Source organism: Callithrix jacchus, chromosome 3 (assembly GCF_049354715.1).
Source record: "Callithrix jacchus isolate 240 chromosome 3, calJac240_pri, whole genome shotgun sequence".
In the NCBI taxonomy this organism is placed as follows: domain Eukaryota; kingdom Metazoa; phylum Chordata; class Mammalia; order Primates; family Cebidae; genus Callithrix; species Callithrix jacchus.
This window is the reverse complement of record NC_133504.1, coordinates 128698180-128717948: the sequence shown is the minus strand read 5'-3', so window position 1 is coordinate 128717948 and position 19769 is coordinate 128698180. Positions and strand designations below refer to the sequence as shown.

Genomic DNA, 19769 nt, shown 5'->3' with positions numbered 1-19769 from the left:
GATTCAAAGCTATTTTGTAAACTTTGTTGACATATAATTTATGTATCATACAATTTATCAATTAATGTATAAAATTTAATGTTCCATTGTATATTTACAGAATTGTGCATCTACCCTAACAATCAGTTTGAGAGTCTTTATATCACCCCAAAATAAGCGTAATAGAATTCAGCCATTTTCTCTCCATCCCTAGTTTCTGCATTTCCCCTATAGATTTGCCTATTATGGACAATTTTTTTAATACATGGAATCAGATAGCATGTGGTATTTTATGACTGTCTTGATTATTATTACTATTATACTTTACTGGGGTACATGTGCAGATTGTGCAGGTTTGTTACATAGATATACATGTGCAATGGTGGTTTGCTGCACCCAACAACCTGTCATCTACATTAGGTATTTCTCCTAACCCTATCCTTCGCCTACCTTCACCCTCCTACAGGCCTGGTGTGTGAGGTTCCCCTCCCCATGTCCATGTGTTCTCATTGTTCAATTCCCACTTATGAATGAGAATATGTGGTGTTTGGTTTTCTGTTCTTGTGTTAGTTTGCTGAGAACGATGGTTTCCAGCTTCATCCACGTCCCTGCAAAGGACATGAACTCATTCTTTTTTTATGGCTGCATAGTATTCCATGGTATTTATGTGCTATAATTTTCTTATCCAGTCTACCATTGATGGGCATTTGGGTTGGTTCTAAGTGTTTGAGACTGTGAACAGTGTGGCAATAAACATATGTGTGCATGTGTCTTTATAGTAGAATGACTTATAATTATTTGGTTATATATGCAGTAATGGGATTGCTGGGTCACATGGTATCTCTAGTTTTAGATCCTTGAGGAATGTTTATTGGCTGCATAAATGTCTTCTTTGGAGAAGTGTCTCTTCATATCCTTCATCCACTTTTTAATGAGGTTGTTTGTTTTTTCTTGTAAATTTGTTTAAGTTCTTTTTAGATCCTGGATAGTAGCAGTTTGTCAGATGGATAGATGTGTGACATTATTTCTGAGCTATCTGTTCTGTTCTATTGGTTTATATGTCTGTTTTGGTACCAGTACTATGCTATTTTTGTTACTGTAGGTTTGTAGTACAAATTACGTAAGAATACAACTTACACGGGTTGTGAAAGACCTAATAAAGGAGAACTACAAACCACTGCTCAAGGAAATAAGAGAGAACACAACTAGATGGAAAAGCATCCCATGCTCATGGTTAGGAAGAATAAATATTGTGAAAATAGCCATACTGTCCAAAGTAATTTATAAATTCAATGCTATTCCCATCAAGCTACCATCAACTTTCTTCACAGAATTGGAAAAAAAAAAACTACTTTAAATTTCATATGGAACCAAAAAATAGCCCATATAGACAAGACAATTCTAAGCAAAAATAACAAAGCATCATCCTACCTGACTTCAAACTATACTACAAGGCTGCAGTGCCTGGCTTCTTTTATGTAACATAATATTTTAAACCTTAATTTATTATATAACATATACTTGTTGATTCTTACAAACATTATGCAAGATGTTGAGAGTTTCAAGATGATACTATCTTTATAAACTTTGTTAAAATAATCAAAGATAAAAGGAGAAGAAAAAAATAAACTAACTTGTAGTACATTTAGCATTAATCATTAGAGTAGCTTGCTCTCTGACTCACTTCCTCAGTGTTATTTGGCTATTGTCCTAGAATTATGCAGACCCTGTTACAAGATCATAGTTCCTCTTAACTGTTCTGTAGATAATAACTTAAACATTATAAAATGATCAGTTTTCCTTTTGAGGTATTCCTTCAGGTCTAGCATACTGATAAATCTACTCACTCAGCTGATCTGAAAGACTTCACTGATGCCAGCTGATCTGAAAGACTTCACTGATGCCAGCTGGAGAACAGTTGGCAGATTCAGTAAAACCAAATTCTAAACGACATTTCTATTTTTTTAATAAAAGAATTAAAAGTATTGTTTGAGATATACAATAGTTACTTTTCATTTCTTTTTCACCATCTATCAAAATATAGTTCTTTGAACCTATTTTAATGGAAATTTCAAACATCTTGTTGAAATGTTCAAGGTGTCATTTGTGGTAGTGATTCTTTCCTCGAGTACTTTGTGATTACATATTTTTCCCTAGAAAAATAATCTTTCCTAGAGATAATATGTTAAATAGTATTTGGACAGGTTTTCAAAAAAAGTGGAATATCTACATGTTTATTGAAATATTAAAAGAGTAACAATTTTTGAGAGGTAAAAACATGATATATGTTGAAAGAACACATGTTGATAGTAAGCATAATTTTTGATGGGGAGTGTTGTAGACATGAAAAAAATTTATGCAGATGGGCATATATTTATTCCTCAAAATTCCTCGTGGAGATTAGATTTCCCTGAGAAAGAGAAGTTTCTACATTGCTATGTAAATGATTTTTAAAAATGTACTGAGTTATCTTCATTACATATTGACACATTGTAATTGTGTATACTTATGGAATATATAGTGGTATTATGACTTTATGTGCTTATATTTGGTATATAAAGAAAAAGAAAGCTTTCAAGATAAAATGCATAGGCCTAGATATGAATTTGCATCATGAGTTGAAGAAAACTAAATAGTTCCAAATAATAAAAATTGTGTTCATAAAATTTGAGCATATCAATGACTCAAGGTTAGTGTCCAATATTGATATTATTATATGATTAATATGTTAAATTTATATAATTATCTTATACTCACTCTAACAGACTCATAAGAGTTGGTCACTAATTTTCAAGTTTTTCCTTAGCTGGTTGCTACAACATTGATTTTATTAGACATAATGGGGTGATTTACATTACCAAAATTGGCAAAGTGCTATAAAATACTTTTTCTTTTTTATTTTATTTGCTGAAGAAGTAGCTGCTAAACAGTAATAGCACATCACTAGCTACTAAAATGCAGAAAACAGAATCCATATGTAGAGTAAAAGTAGATTCTAAGGTTTATCAAATAGGATAACTCAAAGGAAGAAGTCTTTTATTAGTTTTCTGTTGCTACATGACAAACTACCCAATCTTTTGTATGTTAAAATTAAAAAGCTGTTTAGCTCATGGTTTCATGGTTCTTCTCACAATTTTGATCTAGGGTAGCAGAGCTTCTCTCAGCAGGTCTTGCCAATGTTTATGTCCATATAAAACTCTAGGAACCTGGCTGATCCTGAAAACCATTAGCATGCTTTACAGTTGACTGACCCACGTCTTTGTAGTTGGATATCATGTGGGTGTGTGTCTCTTATCATCACAATGCATAAGTGTAGTACAAGTGCTAAGTAATAAAATATACTAGGAAAGTCTCATGCACTAAAGTAAATAACATTAAATATACTATATTTATAGAATAGATGTATGATTGTGCATCATAGGCCTTACCAAAAACAATTTTTAAAATTCTCAAACTGCCACTTTCAATTTAAGACTTTACTGAGCTGTATAATTAAAAGAAATTTAGAAATTTTTCGCACACAAAATATATATTTTTCCAAAAGCATCTATACATGTTAAATAATATAAAGAGTGTTTCAATAGGCCCCATATTTTTAGGACATTCCAGTTTACATATTTTCTGTTTGAGTCACTTTAATGATGCCTCAAAAAATTGGATAATTTTAACATTCTATATGAAACTTTATAATAAATTATTTATGAATATATTTTACATACAAATGATTTTATATAAAAACTTTAAAAATAGTAAAATAAAAATAATTTCTGATATTAGAGATTACCAAAGTGTTAATTCTGGCCTTATTTAAACTTAATATGTCAATTTGTTTCATACATATTAGTTATGCCCTTTTCACATATATCTTTATATTTCTAAAATTTACATTGGCATTTTATTTTCATCATTATTCCCAAATAATAACACTGTCACTTAATTTCACTTTTGTATACTCACCTTTTATTAGTTACTCTGGTTATATGCTATTCATGTAAAGTATGTAAAATCAAATCCACACTTCCCATTTGTCACACTTTATGTAAAAATTAGGTCGTGTTCTCAATGTTTGCATAAGGAGTGTGTGATGATAAATTTAATTATGTTATAGCAATATATTAATAATTATTATAATCCAATTGTGATTATGAAGTAACATGAGGGCCTATAATATGCCTTTTAAAGATTTCTAAATACGGCATGATGACAAATTCTAACTCTAGTCAAGTGAAAATATATTCATTACACAGTAAATTTTGTGGAAAAAGAAGTTTAGCTGCTTATAACATAGATCTCACCTTATTTCAAGAGCTCAATAGCAGGCTAAATATAATCTTTAAAAATGCTTGGTGTGAAAATTAAAGAGAATAGTGTACAGAAACTAAAGGAAGAAAAGCTTTTTAATAGTTGAAAAATATGACATGGACTAAGAAATATGAGGTTAACATAATAAATGAAAAAAGAAACAGCAAAAATTTTATCAGAGTGGACATAATTCAGGTCAAAGTATTGATTGAGAAAATGAAAAACTTCATATTTTTAAACAAACACAACAAAAAATAAATATGTGTATTAATTATACATAAGTGCCAATATCTACATTTTTAGAGTGCTCTAAAGCTTCTCACATTTTTTAAAACAAAACTTCTCACATTTTCAAAAATAAAACTGGTTCTTTGGGAAGATATTTGGAGCTATGTGTTTATGGCCTGACTCTCCCTGTGCAGCATGTTTTAACTTTGGCTACAGAGGTGGGGGCAGAGACAGCAACACACTTCTCTCTATATCATTGCTGGGTATATAATGAAAGGATTATAAGTTATTCTATTATGAAGACACAAGCACACATATATTTATTGTGGTACTGTTTATAATAGCAAAGGCTTGGAACCAACCCTAATACACATCAATGATAGACTGGATAGAGAAAATGTGGCAGCTATACAACATGGAATACCATGTAACCACAAAAAAAAAAGGATGAGCTCATGTCCTTCGCAAGGACATGGATGCAACTGGAAACCATCGTTCTCAGCATATTGACACAGGAACAGAAAACCAAACACTGCATGTTCTCACTCATTAGTGGGTGTTGAACAATTAGAACACAGGAACACAAAGAGGGGAACATCACACACTGGGGACTGTCAGTTGGGGGGTCTAGGGGAGGGATAGCAGGTGGTGGGGGGCTACGAGATGGATAGGATTAGGAGAAATACCTAATGTAGATTACAGAGAGATGGATGCAGCAAACCACCATGGCAGGTGTATACCTATGTAACAAACCTGCATGTTCCGTATAGGTACCTCAGAACCTAAAGTATAATAAAAATATAGGAAGAGTAAGACTCTGCCCTTTATTCTTAGTTATTTCCTCCCATCATGGCAACTTCATCCTATGAATGAGCTGGAGGTATGTTTATTTGGTAGGATTCTCTGTGCCAATCTTGAGTTAAACCTCTGAGTTATGACTGTGGCTGGATAAAAGATGGGAGAACCTTCTTAGCCACATTGCCTGGAAGTTAGCTCCTGTAGCATATGCCTCACTGGGTGTAGATAAGAGATTCTGAGAGACATCTCCTCTCAACAGCATACCCTGGGCCTCAAATGGGAGCTTTGGAGAGTGGGAGCCCTGTGGTAGTGTCAGCATCTCCCTGGAGCAAAGGGAATTTCTGTCACTGTGAATTAGGAGGATGGACAAGTAAGCATGTTGTGGTTTAAATGCCAAAGACTCTCACTGTTTTCACCACGGATGAGTGGATTTTCTTCATCAGATGTTACTTTATTTGTTGTATTCGTTTGGGGTTATTTCTAGAGACATCAAATGGTTGTTTTAAAACACAATTTTCACTAGTTATTACTGTTTCACTTGAAACTTAGTCCATGGAACTTCTAATGTTACCATCTGAGAAGGGACTGGAACAAAATTTCTTTTAAATTATCTCTACCTTCTGCATATATTTAAGAAAAATTAAACCAACAATCAAGGAGAAAAAAGCATTTTTTGTTTTAAGTTCAGGAATACATGTGCAGTTTTGCTATATAGGTAAACTCATGTCGTGGAGGTTTGTTGTACATATTATTTAATCATTAGGTATTAAACCTAAAACCCATGAGGCATTTTTAATTATTCTTATCCTTTCTCTCTCCTCCCATCCTCTACTCTCCATTAAGTCTCTCGTTTTTCTCTATGTGTTGATGCGTTCTCATCATTTAGCTCCCAATATAATTGAGAACATGTGGTATTTCATTTTCTGCTCCTGCGTTAGTTTGCTAAGAATCATGGCATCTAGCTCTATATGCTTCCTCAAAGGACGTAACCTTGTTTGTTTTCATGGCTGCCTAGTGTTCTACAGTATATATGTACCACATTTTCTTGGTCCAGTCTATCATTGATGGGCATTTAGATTAATTCTATGTTGTTGCTATTGTGAATAGTCCTACAATTAACATATATGTGCAGGTGTCTTTAAGATAGAATGATATATATTCTGTTGGGTATATACCTAGGAATGCAATTGGTGAATTTAATGGTAGTTCCCCTTTTAGGCCTTCAAGGAATCACAACATTTAGCTTTCCACAGTGGCTGTGCTAATTTGCCCTCCTATTAACAGTGTATGGCACTCCTTTTTCTCTGCATCCTCACCAGTACCTGAAGTGAGACTGTATTCTGACTTGTGTGAGATGGAATATCATTGTGGTTTCAACTTACATTTCTCTAATGATCAGTAACACTGAGCTTTTTTTTAAAAAAAAATTTTCAAATGCTTATTGGCTAGGCTATTCCATCCTAGAGATAGAAATGAGCTAGATTTTCATCATGAGGAAACCAAAAGCAATTACAACAAAAGCAAAAATCGACAATGGCATTCAATAAAACTATAGAGCTCTGTACAACAAAAGAAACTATCAAGAGTAAGCAGACAACCCACACAATGAGAGAAAATGTTTGCTAATTATGCATCTGAAAAAAGTCTAATATCCAGCATCTATATGAAATTTAAACAAATTTACAAAAATCAAACAAACAAAAAAAACTCCCTAAAACTTGGGGTAGGGGAGGGACAGCAGGGGGTGGGGAGCATGGGAAGGGATAACAAGGGGAGAAATACGAGATGTAGGTGATGGGGACATGAATGCAGCAGACCACCTTGCCATGTTTGTTCCTATGCAACAATCTTGCATGATCAGCACATGTACCTCAGAACCTAAAGTACAATTAAAAAAAAAAAACTTGGGCAAAATACATGAAAAGTAAGTTTTTATATACCAGAAAATTTCAATTTAAGAACAAATGGCACATGCAAAAATTAAGAAAAAAAAAACTTTTAGTTGAAAATTATATTGTGATATGCCTTTAAAAAAATCTCCTAATATACTACAGAATGATTTTAACACAAAAGTTTAGGTTACCAGGCTACAGACTGCTTGAATGGTAAGTGACTACCTAATGTGCATACAGATCCTTTCAGGTTGGTGACAGTTTTGGATCTAGATCGCAGTGATAGTTACACATTACTGTGAATGCCACTGAATTGTTCACTTTAAAATTGTTTAAATGGTCGTTTTATTTTATGTAATTTTTACCTCAAATATTAAAAAACATGTGGCTGGCCAGATTTTGTTCAGCGGCCCTGATTTGTCAGCCCTTGGTTAATTAAATTATAATAAATGTAATTCCTACATATTTAAAAATAGCAAATGCTGTTATTTTTATTTCATATCCACTTGAACCATGTTACATTTTTAAAAAATATATGAAGTAATTTAGATAATGACTCAAATAATTGTGGAAAATTTTCTGTCTACTTAATAATGACTGTAATTAATGTAAATTTAATTTGCTATGGACAGCAACTGTGTGTAGTGCTTTACCGAGTTAATGCATCTATCCTTTCATCAGCCACATGAGGTAAATAATGGCGTTACTTCATCTCTGTTTCACTGGTAGAGAAGTTGAGGCATAGAGGTAAGGCTACTTGCCTAACCCCACACAACTTTGTAATTGTTTTGCAGGGACTTGAATTCAGGCTAACTGGATCCAGAGTGCAAGAGCTCTTAACTAACATCCTGTGCTGACTCCCCTTTCTGCTTTACAGTTATTTTCAAAATGCCACATTTGTAGTTTCCATTTTCTTGACTCTACATTAACTGTAAATTTTTATGAATGTATAATTAAATTTTTAGAAATATCCTTGTAGTTATTTATCACTTTATAACAAACTGCCCTCAATTGTGGAGACTTTGAAAAACAAGTATTTTATTACAACTCCCATATCATGAGTGTTGGGTGGACTCAGCCAGGTGGTTCATACAATGTATTCCTCAGGCCATTACTTTCATATGGTGGCTGGGATGTAATTATCTGAAGGCCATTCATTTACATACTTGGTAATTGAAGTCCAAAGGCTAATTCCTGCGGGACTGAATAATCATAACTTCCTAGTCTCCTCTTTGCATCTCTCCCCAAAATTGTCATTTATCATCAGGATTTTGGATGTGACACTGGGCTCCAAAGTGTATAGAGGGAGTAAAAGAGAGAGAGGGAGAAGGAGAAAGACAGAGAGGAAGAAAGGTATAAGTAAAGGACAGGGACATACAGGCAAACAGAGACAGAGAAACAGAGATAACGTACTGACTTTTCTAACAGTTTTCAAAATTATGTTGTCACTTTCACTGTACTTTCTTTTCTGAGAAAACATAATCCTTGCCACATTTCAAAGGGAGGGACAACAGTTTGATAAGAATGTGAAAGTATTTGCAGTGATGTCTCAAAAATCCACAAATATAAGCTTTGAGTTGGTCAACAGAAGCCTCTAAGCAAGTATGAAATTCATGACATATGGACATCAAAAACACAACAAAATCCTATAAATTGTGTGAATTTATATTTTTACAACTACTGAAACATGTATTAAGCATTTTTAAATGTTTCCTCATAGAGTTTTATATATGAAATAGGTGTCCTAAAAACTACCCTTAAATAAATTAAACAACATAGTATACTGAGGTGATCATAAGTGACTAAATTTCTCCCTCTTCTTCTGCTCCAGAAACATACACAAGCAACAGAAAAAATGGCATTGGACAGCACACACAAGCTAGTATAAAATGAAGTATGGATGTCCACCAGTTGTTAAAATTGGAAGGAATTCTATAAATAGTCACTTGTAAGAACTATGAAAAAGTGATGTTTGGGAGGAAACCAAATGAGACATAGTACCTAGAAGTAAGGAACAAAAATTTACTCTATGGAGTGCAGTGAATTCTGTGAAAAAAATAAATAATAAAATATGTATGGAACTAGAGATCTGCCTAGACAGCAACATAGGTAATTTTAAACATAGCGAAGAAGTGCCCTTACAATGTGTTGGGAGTACGAATAGACTAGTGATAGGTGAAGGGTACATATGGGACCAGCACAAGAATATGAGGGATGTTGCAGAAATCAACAAATGTTGAAAATTTCCTCAAGAAAACCACATAAGGAAATAGCCAGTTATACACAGGGGAAGATTTTCACCCTAGGACTTTAGATAGAGGAAACAATCAGAATGGGACTTTAATTTTTGATACGTGTGTGTGTGTGTGTGTGTGTGTGTGTGTGTATGTATATATATTTTAAGACAAGGTGTTTCTCTGTAGCCCAGGCTGAAGGGCAGTGGTGTGATCAGGGATCACTACAGCTTAAACCTACCAAGCTCAAGTGATTCTCTCACTCTCTTTTCCAGACTGGAGTGAGTGGTGTGATCACAGCTCACTGCAGCCTCAACCTTCCAAACTCAATTCATTCTCTCTCCTCAGCTCCCCAAGTGGCTGGGAACAGAGTTGCATGCCACCAGACCTAACTAGTATTTAATTTTTTTGTAGTGATGAACCCTCATTATGTTGTCCAGCCTGATCGCAAACTCCTGGGCTCAAACAATCCTTCCATTTTAACATCCCAGAGTGTTGGGATTACACATGTGAACCACCATGACTGAACAAAATGATACTTTTAAATAAGTATGATTAGAATGGTCAGAGAAGCAAGAGTCACTAACATAAAACAAGAATGGGATAAGGCGAGAAGGATGAATACAAACATGATTAGATATTTTTGAAATCAGAAAAGGGCTTCCTAATTATATGAAATGTTTGTTGATTGCACGAAATAAAATGAAGCCAACTGCTTGACTGATAGAGCCCTCAGGAGAAATCAACAATGCCCTAGAAATTGGAGTAAAATGCTTAAAACCTAACAGTGTTGTGTGTTAATACCTTACATTAAAAATTTCCTGATTACCTGTTTTTCTTCCAAAGCCCTCTTGATTTTGTTTGTTTTCTTGGTCTTAACAACCAGTTACATGCTTTGTTAAAGCATTTATGACCTGATTCAATGTATTTGTCTCATTTTTAAATTTCATTCTGTTCTACCTCTTGCGAACTGCATGTCCTAATTATGACTGATCAATCCAAACAGCAAAGTTCACCTTATCTGACTAAAGATTATGCATTAAATTTCACTCGTTTACCTGACATTTATTAATCTTTTTTTTTTCTCAAGCACGCTGAGCCACTGTCAAGAGTTAGTATTCTAGATCTTTATGAAGACAAATTAATCCTTAATAAAGTCTCTATACCAAAGAAGAATTGAAAGAAAAACATCACTTGAAAAAATGAGTGCAGTAGATAAACAAAATTCTCACTGGATCATAAACCAAAAAAGTGATTAATCAGACTAATAATTAGGAACTTACAGTGAAATCAATGCTACATCTTGATGTGGTTTGAATGGGTGAAAGTTAGTATCCATCATAAGAAAAGCACCAAATAACTGGCTATGCCAGTGTTAGTTTGTTGGGAGTATGAGTAGACTGGTGATAGGTGAAGGTACACTTGGGCCCAGCCCAAGACTCCCTCTATCTAAGTCCATGCTAGATACTACTGAAATTAAAAATCCAATCTGCTAGTATCTCATTTATTATTATACATTTGGACATTAGGGTAGTGACTACCAGTGGGGTGGTGAACCCTGTGGGTCAACTCTAAGCTCATTTTTCTCAGAACCTCTACATGCCCCCACTTTCAAAAATGTTGTTTTCAAAACAAAGCCATGCCTCCTATTCATCTGAATTTTACCAAGATTCACTGTCTGAAGGAACAATGACATTTAGAATAGTAACAAATGAGAAATTCAAACAATATGCTTTATGAGTTTTCAATTTTTGTTCCTTGGGTGCAAATATAGCCTTATGATACTGAATCAGGATCCCGTAAACATTCATCCTTTGCCAGCTAGTTGAATTTTAAGCTTCATCAATAGAGAACACTGCAGTGATTGTCAAGTGGTAGATGCAGGAAGACGTATCCCATAATCTAAGACCCTACTCTTTACTGTTATTCAGTAATTTTTATGATTATTGTTGGGTTTTAAGAATATATATGGATATTATTTAAGAATATTAAAGAATATATTTAAGAATATTAAAGATATATTTAAAGAATATTCGAAGGAAACTTCTAATTAGCACCTTTGCTTTATCTTTTAAGAAACGTTGCATTCCACACAGATACTAGTTGTGAAAACTCCTGCATAAACCATTTGTCGTTGACATAGATAGAGTTAGATGCATATGTTACCTTCATGATTAAATTCACAATTACTACATTTTTGTCATCAACTTCTGTGCTTTTATGGGTCTCTATCAAGTAAACCTTCATATTTGCATACATTCCTAACTATATGTGTACAAAGTGCTTTATGTGAAAATACTCCTCAAAATTAAAACAAATGAAATTATTCTTTGATAACTCATCAGTAGACATAGATTTTTATATCTGGATATATAATCTAAGAATTGCAAAGCAGATCTATTTTGGTAAAGCCCTTGATTAATTTTCAGGAGTTGTTTCGTTAAGAAATAAAAGTAGACTTAAATTTAGGTTGTGTAGTGCGTGTTGAGCTTCATTATTTTCCCAGAGTAATCTTTATATATAAGGTTTCCCCTGTTTTATAAAGAAGACATTACTATAAAGAGCACTAATGCATTATATTTTTTTCTTTAACTTTGCGATTTTTTTCTAATGACATGAGTATATGTTCAAAGTTTAATAAAGAAAAATATTTAGTATATATATCTTTTCTAGACATTATAATTCATTTTATTATCAATTATTGCCAAAATACTTTTTCATAGAGAGGAGTACTATAAAAATGTATTTCACGTGTGAGAAATAATCACTACACCTCGCTCATTCAGCTGTTTTAGACATAACTCCTGTCAGAACTGCTCTTAGGTTGGTTCCCTTCTTGTCTGTTATTTGCTTTGTAAATCTTGTTCTGAGTCCAAAGACTGTAATGAGCAACATTTAAATGCAGGTATTGGAAAGCTTTCACCATTTCTTACATTTTCTCCAGTATAGACTTTAAAAATTTTTGCACAGAATATTTGGCTCTTTATTTCATGTACAATTTATTTGTCCTTTGAGGAAAGAATAAGTAAAATAATTTTATACTTTTCTGGTTTGTATATGCTCAGTATTTCAGTTATTATGGTAGTTGGAAATATCATACCTCACAAGGTAAGGGCAAGAAATGTGAGATCTTATTGCAGGAGAGAAATCATGTAACATAATCTAGAGAGACTGGACTAAACTTGCTTGACCACATCCATAATCCCTAACTAAAGGGAACTAGCCTTTTCTTTTATTTTGTGGCTTACTATCCAATTCCAAAGGGTCATTACTAAAGCAAAAATAGTAACTCAAGCATATTCAGGGCCTCATGTGCAAAACATCTTTAGTCTTTCTAACAAAAGATTTTACCACGTTTGCATAGTTTTAGATATTCTAGCCGGTTATGACCATCTAGAATTTTTAAACAAAAAACACTTTTTGTGTGAAAATATTTAGTGTTCATTGAAGGATATGAACTGGAATCTGCCATGTAACCCAAAGGACTTGCCTAAACACCATGCTAGGAGACTTGGTCAAGTTTAGTCCAGCTTGCTTGTGCACTACGTCACGGATTTGTCCTGGAAGCTGACCCTAGCTTTCATACTGAGGCTTTGCTCAATAAAATGTGATCCTGCAATTGCAAAATTACATTGTTTAATTCACCTTGTCTAATAATTATCGATCATTTTTCACTGAATTTTTATGTAATTTATATTTTCATAGAGCCCACCACTCTTTTTTTGGTTTCCTTATTTTTATTTCCTCATATTCCCTTTTTATGCTTGAACAGATTTTCTTGAAAAGTCTGTTATCTTTGTCTTAGTTGAAGTTGAGTTCAGTTCATACTGCAGTCTCTATCTCCTGCTTCAGTAGTCAAAATAAAATTTGTCTTACAGTTTTTAACAAGGATCTTGCTCTGTTTTTTTTTTTGTTGCTGTTTACAGGGACACATATATTCCATACGATTGCATTTGCTTATATAGAAGAGGTTTCCTTACCTATGTAACAAACATGCATATCCTCCACATGTACTTCTCAACTTAAAAGTTGAAATAAAATAATAAAAATATAATATATAAACATATTATAAAAATATATATTATATATAAATTTATTATATAATATATAAATACATAAAATATAAAATATATATAAAATATACAAATATGTAAAATATATGTATAAAACAAGAGGATTCCAAAAAATGCACGGCAAAACCAGTCTTTCTGATCTTTTCAAGAAAACAGACTGAATTTCAAGTGAATCTCATTTTATTTTCAGTTTTAAAATATGCATAATTAAGCATTAAAATTGAATTATTATAGGTTTTCTGAAATTAAAATTGTACACTACTTAATGTTTAATAAAGATTAAAAATTTTGAACAAATCTAGAAGGCACAGGTCTTACAAAATGTAGCCAAGAATTTAGTGCATATCTTGATGCAAAGTGGTGCCTTAATTGCCCTTATCTTCTGTATCATGCCTACCTGCCTTAGATGTCAAACAGTGCTACACTCTATTCCTTCTTTCTTGTCTTCATGAACTTTTGATAATCAAGGAACATATTTTGATAAATAGAGTAACAATTGCCACACAAACCAGCACAGTCAGAGAGCAGTACTGGCACCAGATGAGGTTGTGGGAAGATGGCAGGAGGTAGTTGTCCTCATTGTGGTGTATGAGAAGCTCAATCCAGAATAGTTTTTGGTCTTTAGAGACTTATCATAATGAATGATTGATAACTACATAACTTTCTCTTTATAGCTAAACTAACATAAAATAGACACCAACTTATATAATGAACCAGAAAATATGAATATGTGAAAATTTTGTGTAGATGTTAAAAATGAGTGCCACATAAAACTGGATAAAAAATAAAATATTTTATTTCATGGTGGTTATACCAATTTTAGTTTATGAGCTAGAATTTATTGGATACATAAGATTTAAAGATGTGATGAGATAATTTAAGAATAAACCAAGTATTTCTAGAGTAGAAGTTAAAATCAGGTAACTCCAAAGGATTAAAAAAAATTGAGAGTACAGAGGTTAAATCATACAGTACAATTTTTAATGGACTTGGTGTACAAGTTTTGAAATAATATCAAAGTCTAGAGATAGGAGACAAATCAGATGAGGTCAAGTTCACATCAGAGCAAAGTGCATAAGAAGTTCACACTGACCAAGAGTTAGTATGAACATTATAACAGCGGATTCGTGGTTGAAAGTATGAAAGCATATGGCCTTAGTTTGAATACTAGCCTGATATCTACTGGTCTTTTTTCTTTTTTTAAAAAATCAAGGAAGTTACATGATACAAAGAACCAGGTCAAGGACAGAGGCTCCCGCATGTAATCCCAGCACTCTGGAAGGCCAAGGCAGGCAGATCATGAGGTCAGGAGACTGAGATTATCCTGGTCAACATGGTGAAACCTGTCTCTACTAAAAATACAAAAATTAGCTGTGCATGATGGCTTGTGCCTGTAATCCCAGCTCTCAGGAGAGCAAGGCAGGAGAATTGCATAAAACAGGGAGTCAGAGTTTGCAGTGAGCCAAGAATGCACCACTGCACTCCAGCCTGGCAAAAGACAGAGACTCATCTCAAACAACAACAACCATAGCAACAACAACAAAACAGAGATATGGACCAATGGAACAGAGCAGAGGTCTTAGAAATAACACCACACATCTACAATCATCTGATCTTTGACAAACCTGGCAACAACAAGCAATGGGAAAAGAATTCCCTATTAACAAATGGTGTTGGGAAAACTGGCTAGTCATATGCAGAAAGCTGAAACTGAATCCCCTCCTTACACCTTATACAAAAATTAACTCAAAATGCATTAAAGATTTAAATGTAAGATCCAAAACCATAAAAACCCTAGAAGAAAACCTAGGCAATACCATTCAGGACATAGGCGCAGACCAGGACTTCAGGATTAAAACACCAAAAGCAATGACAGCAAAATCCAAAATAGACAAATGGAATTTAATTAAACTTAAGAGCTTCTGCACAGCAAAAGAAACTATCATTAGAGTGCACTGGCAACTTACAGAATGGGAGAAAATTTTTGTAATCTACCCATCTGACAAAGGGCTAATATCCAGAATCTATGGAGAACTTAAACAAATTCACAAGAAAAAAACAAACAATCCCATTCAAATAGCAGACAAAGAATATGAACAGGCACTTCTCAGAAGAAGGCATTTATACATCTGACAAACATGAAAAAAAGCTCATCAACACATGATTAGAAAAATGCAAATGAAAACCACAACGAGATACCATTTCACGCCAGTTAGAATGGCGATTATTAAAAAGTCAGGAGACAACATGCTGGAGAAGAAGTGGAGAAATAGGAACACTGTTACACTGTTGGAGTGTAAATTAGTTCAACCATTGTGGAAGACAGTGTGGCGATTAATCAAGGATCTAGAATTATAAATACCATTTGACCCGGCAACCTTATTACTGGGCATATACCCAAAAGATTATAAATCATTATGTTATAAAGACACATTCACATGTATGTTGATTGTGGCACTCTTCACAATAGCAAAGACTTGGAACCAACCCAAATGCCCATCAATGATAAACTGGGTAAAGAAAATGTGTCACATTTACACCATGAAAACTATGTAGCCATAAAAATGTATGAGTCCCTATACTTTGCAGGGACATGAATGAAGCTGAAACCATCAGTCTCAGGAAACTAACGCAAGAACAGAAACTCAAACACTGCATGTTCTCACTCAAAAGTGGGTGTCAAACAATGACAACACATGGACACAGGGAGGGGAACATCACACATTGGAACCTGTCAGAGAGTGGGGGCTTAAGGGTGGGATTGCCTTAGGAGAAATACCTAATGTAGATGTCAGGGTGATGGATGCAGCAAACCACCATGGCACGTGTATACCTATGTAACAAATCTGCATGTTCTTCACATTTACACCAGATCTTAAAGTATAATCAAAAATATAATAAGTAAATAAATATAAAGAACCAATAAAAATACATGTCATGTCATACACATTTATGTATCAACTAATTAGAAATTATATTTATTTTTCAACGCCAGTATTGTTTATCAGAAATTATTGATGTTACCAATATAATAGTAATAGCATAACTGAAATGAATGTATGTACTAAAATAACATATTATACACGTTTATGTATCAAGTAATTAGAAATTATATTTATTTTTCAACATCAGCATTGTTTATAAAAATTATTGATGTTACCAATATAATAGTAATAGCATAACTGAAATTAATATATGTACTAAACATATCAACTACATATTTCTGGTTTAAAAACATTTTATTATTAAACAGAAATATTCCAACTTATCTATTTCTGGGCAACTATAGTTGGTTTTTATAATTCTTTCAAATAACCAAGCAACCACCACTGTAAGAACAAAGCAATGGCTACATTTATACTAATATCTCTTCTTTTCAGTAATTTTGAAAAGGCAAATTTGGAAGCTTTAGTAGTTTATAATTTATTAATGATGAGATCAAAATGTTAGCATAAAAATTTGGAAAACATTAAATATAGTGGGAATTAGAGATTGATTATGTTGTGCTGATTACTGAAAATAAGTGATTTTAGAAAAGTTTCAAAAACAAAAAAAATAAGTAACTAATGTGAGATCAGAAACATGTTTATTTGCTTCATTATGGTAACATTTTTAATATGTATTTTTATTCCATAATATCACTTTGTACATCTTCAATACACATTAAAAAATTGTAAAATGAACATTTGCTGAGTTTTCATACTGAAAGGCCACATAAATTTGCCAAAAATTAGTCAGTATTATAATAATATTTATGGTTTCCTGCTTCAACTGTTTTATCAATTTTCTTTATAACCCTTTTGTTAGCATCTTTACAGTTCCTTTTATTTTACTTTTGGCTATTTTAGAACTTATGCATGATTCTAAAACCTCTGTCAAATGTTTTTCACTAAAACAACAACAACAACAAAAAACATATTGTGATACAATGGTGTATTGATCATGGCCTTTAAGCATTACACAACATATATATATATACATATATATACTCAGCACTGTGCTCATGTCCAGAGTCACTGCTGCTCCCTGGGCTTTCATGTGAGGAATTATGAATACATGCTATGTGGCTAAAGAAATTTACGTTCACGTAGGGTCATTAGTGACTGCCTTTAATACATTGAGCAAATCTGTACTTTACATTGTTTTTGAGTCCAATCTAACAGCTTCCTCCTTAGCCTTCATGTAAGTAAATTATCAGGTTGATCTGCAAATAAAGGAAGGCCCACCATAGGCATTCCATGGTAGATTCTCTCATAAATTCCATTGGCTCTATCATGAGTTAGAGAAACTTTGGTTTGGGGATGACCTAAGATTTTTTGAAAATTTTTGCATTATAAGTCTTAGAAATAAAATGAGCAATGCCCAATATGAGGCAACGAAATGGGCAGTGTTCTCTAGATAACAAATTACTGTAACAGCAAAACTGCATTGGCCAGGCGTGGTGGCTCACGCCTGCAATCCCAGCACTTTGGGAGGGCGAGGTGGGTGGATCACGAGGTCAAGAGATCAAGACCATCCCGGTCAACATGGTGAAACCCTGTCTCTACTAAAAATACAAAAAATTCGATGGGCATGGTGGTGTGTGCCTTTAATCCCAGCTACTCGGGAGGCTGAGGCAGGAGAATTGCCTGAGCCCAGGAGGCGGAGGTTGCGGTGAGCCGAGATCGTGCCATTGCACTCTAGCCTGGGTAACAAGAGCGGAAACTTCGTTTCAAAAAACAAAAAACTGCATTAAAATCACTTTCAGATCACTGAGGAAGAAGCATCAAGTCCTCTGGGGCAATAAGTAAAAGCTACATTTTAAAGAAGTGATACCTGACTTGAGACTTAAAGAATTAAAATAAGATTGTCACGTGGACAAATAGCGCACAATGTTGGTAAAGATAATTGCATATCACCCACTTCCCATCACCACCCTCCCCAAAAAAACAGGATGTATGCCAGAACATGTTTTCTTAGAGAAATGATGAAGTCACTGAGCATGACAGGGCACAGTATCCAGGGCAGCAGGGAGTGGGGTTGTGGTGGTACTTGCATAGAGGAAGGACAGGTCACACTCCATCATAAAATGTGTTACCAGCATTTCATGATTTATTCTCCTAGAAAATGCAGCAGCTGGTAATGAAATAAGAGCTGTCGTTTTTCAGTTGCATTTGCAATATCTACATTAAGAGAAAGGGTAGGTGTAATGATGGAATTAGGAGACAGACAACACAGAAAATTATTGATTTTTTTTTGTGAATGGTAACTACATTTGAAATAAAGATAGTTTGTTTCTAGCCATAATGAATGTGACCGTGTATAATAAAATGCCAACCCCTTGTAGTTTATTTCATTTTCTCCAGGACTGGAAAATAAATGTAAAGAAGTTAGATTTTATTTCTGAGTTTTTAAATAATAAAAAGTGAATCATTTCTTACAGTTTGTTTTCTGTCTAACCATTTTCATCCTCATATGCTCTTTCCTAAGTTTTCAATATTTGTTCCTCAGAGTCTTACGTGGAAGGTAATTGTTGACTACCGATTATGTAGTTGAGTATTGATGCTAAAGCATCTGATTTCCTGTCATCAAATTTCCATAGAAATATGTAGATAAGGGAGCCTACTGATAAGAACACATAGACACGTAGAGGGCAACAATACACACTAGGGCCTTTCTAAGGTTGGAGGGTAGAATGAAGGAGAGGATTAGAACAACAAACTAATGCGTACTAGGCTTAATGCCTGGGTGATGAAATAATTTGGAAAACAAACCCCCATGACACAAGTTTACATATGCAACAAATCTTAACATGTACCCCTGAACTTAAAAGTTTTATAAAAGGAAGTTCCTTGTTCTATGAATAAAATTCAAATTATAGCATGTTTGTTAGGATTCTAAAAAGATTGAGATCAACTAGTGAAATGTCTTCCATACAGCTAATAAGGAAATGAGGACAAGGCAGGTTAAGTAATGAGAACTACTAGGAGACTGAAGAAATAGAACAACTATATTATCTTGACTAATTTTTATGTTATCACATTAAATGCAACCATGATGTTTCATATGTTATGACCTGGACAACTGTGATAATAAATGAAAAATTTAAATATTTACATAATTGTTAGGCAGACATAATTCTAGCATAAAAGAGAGTAAAAAATTACTAATAGTCTCTGCCTTTTTACAAATGTATTTACTACATTCACATTAATCTTACAAATATAATATTAAGCTTTTCATTTGCAAAACAATGAAATTGGAGGGAGTTTATATTCATTTGT

General features: G+C 33.6%; 1 protein-coding gene across 1 annotated transcript in view; it reads right to left on the bottom strand.

The window, feature by feature from the left end:
* LOC100413404 (UDP-glucuronosyltransferase 2B4) overlaps positions 1–19769 on the bottom strand; it is a 194546-nt gene that overhangs the window by 5728 nt on the left and 169049 nt on the right. The window lies entirely within an intron of this gene.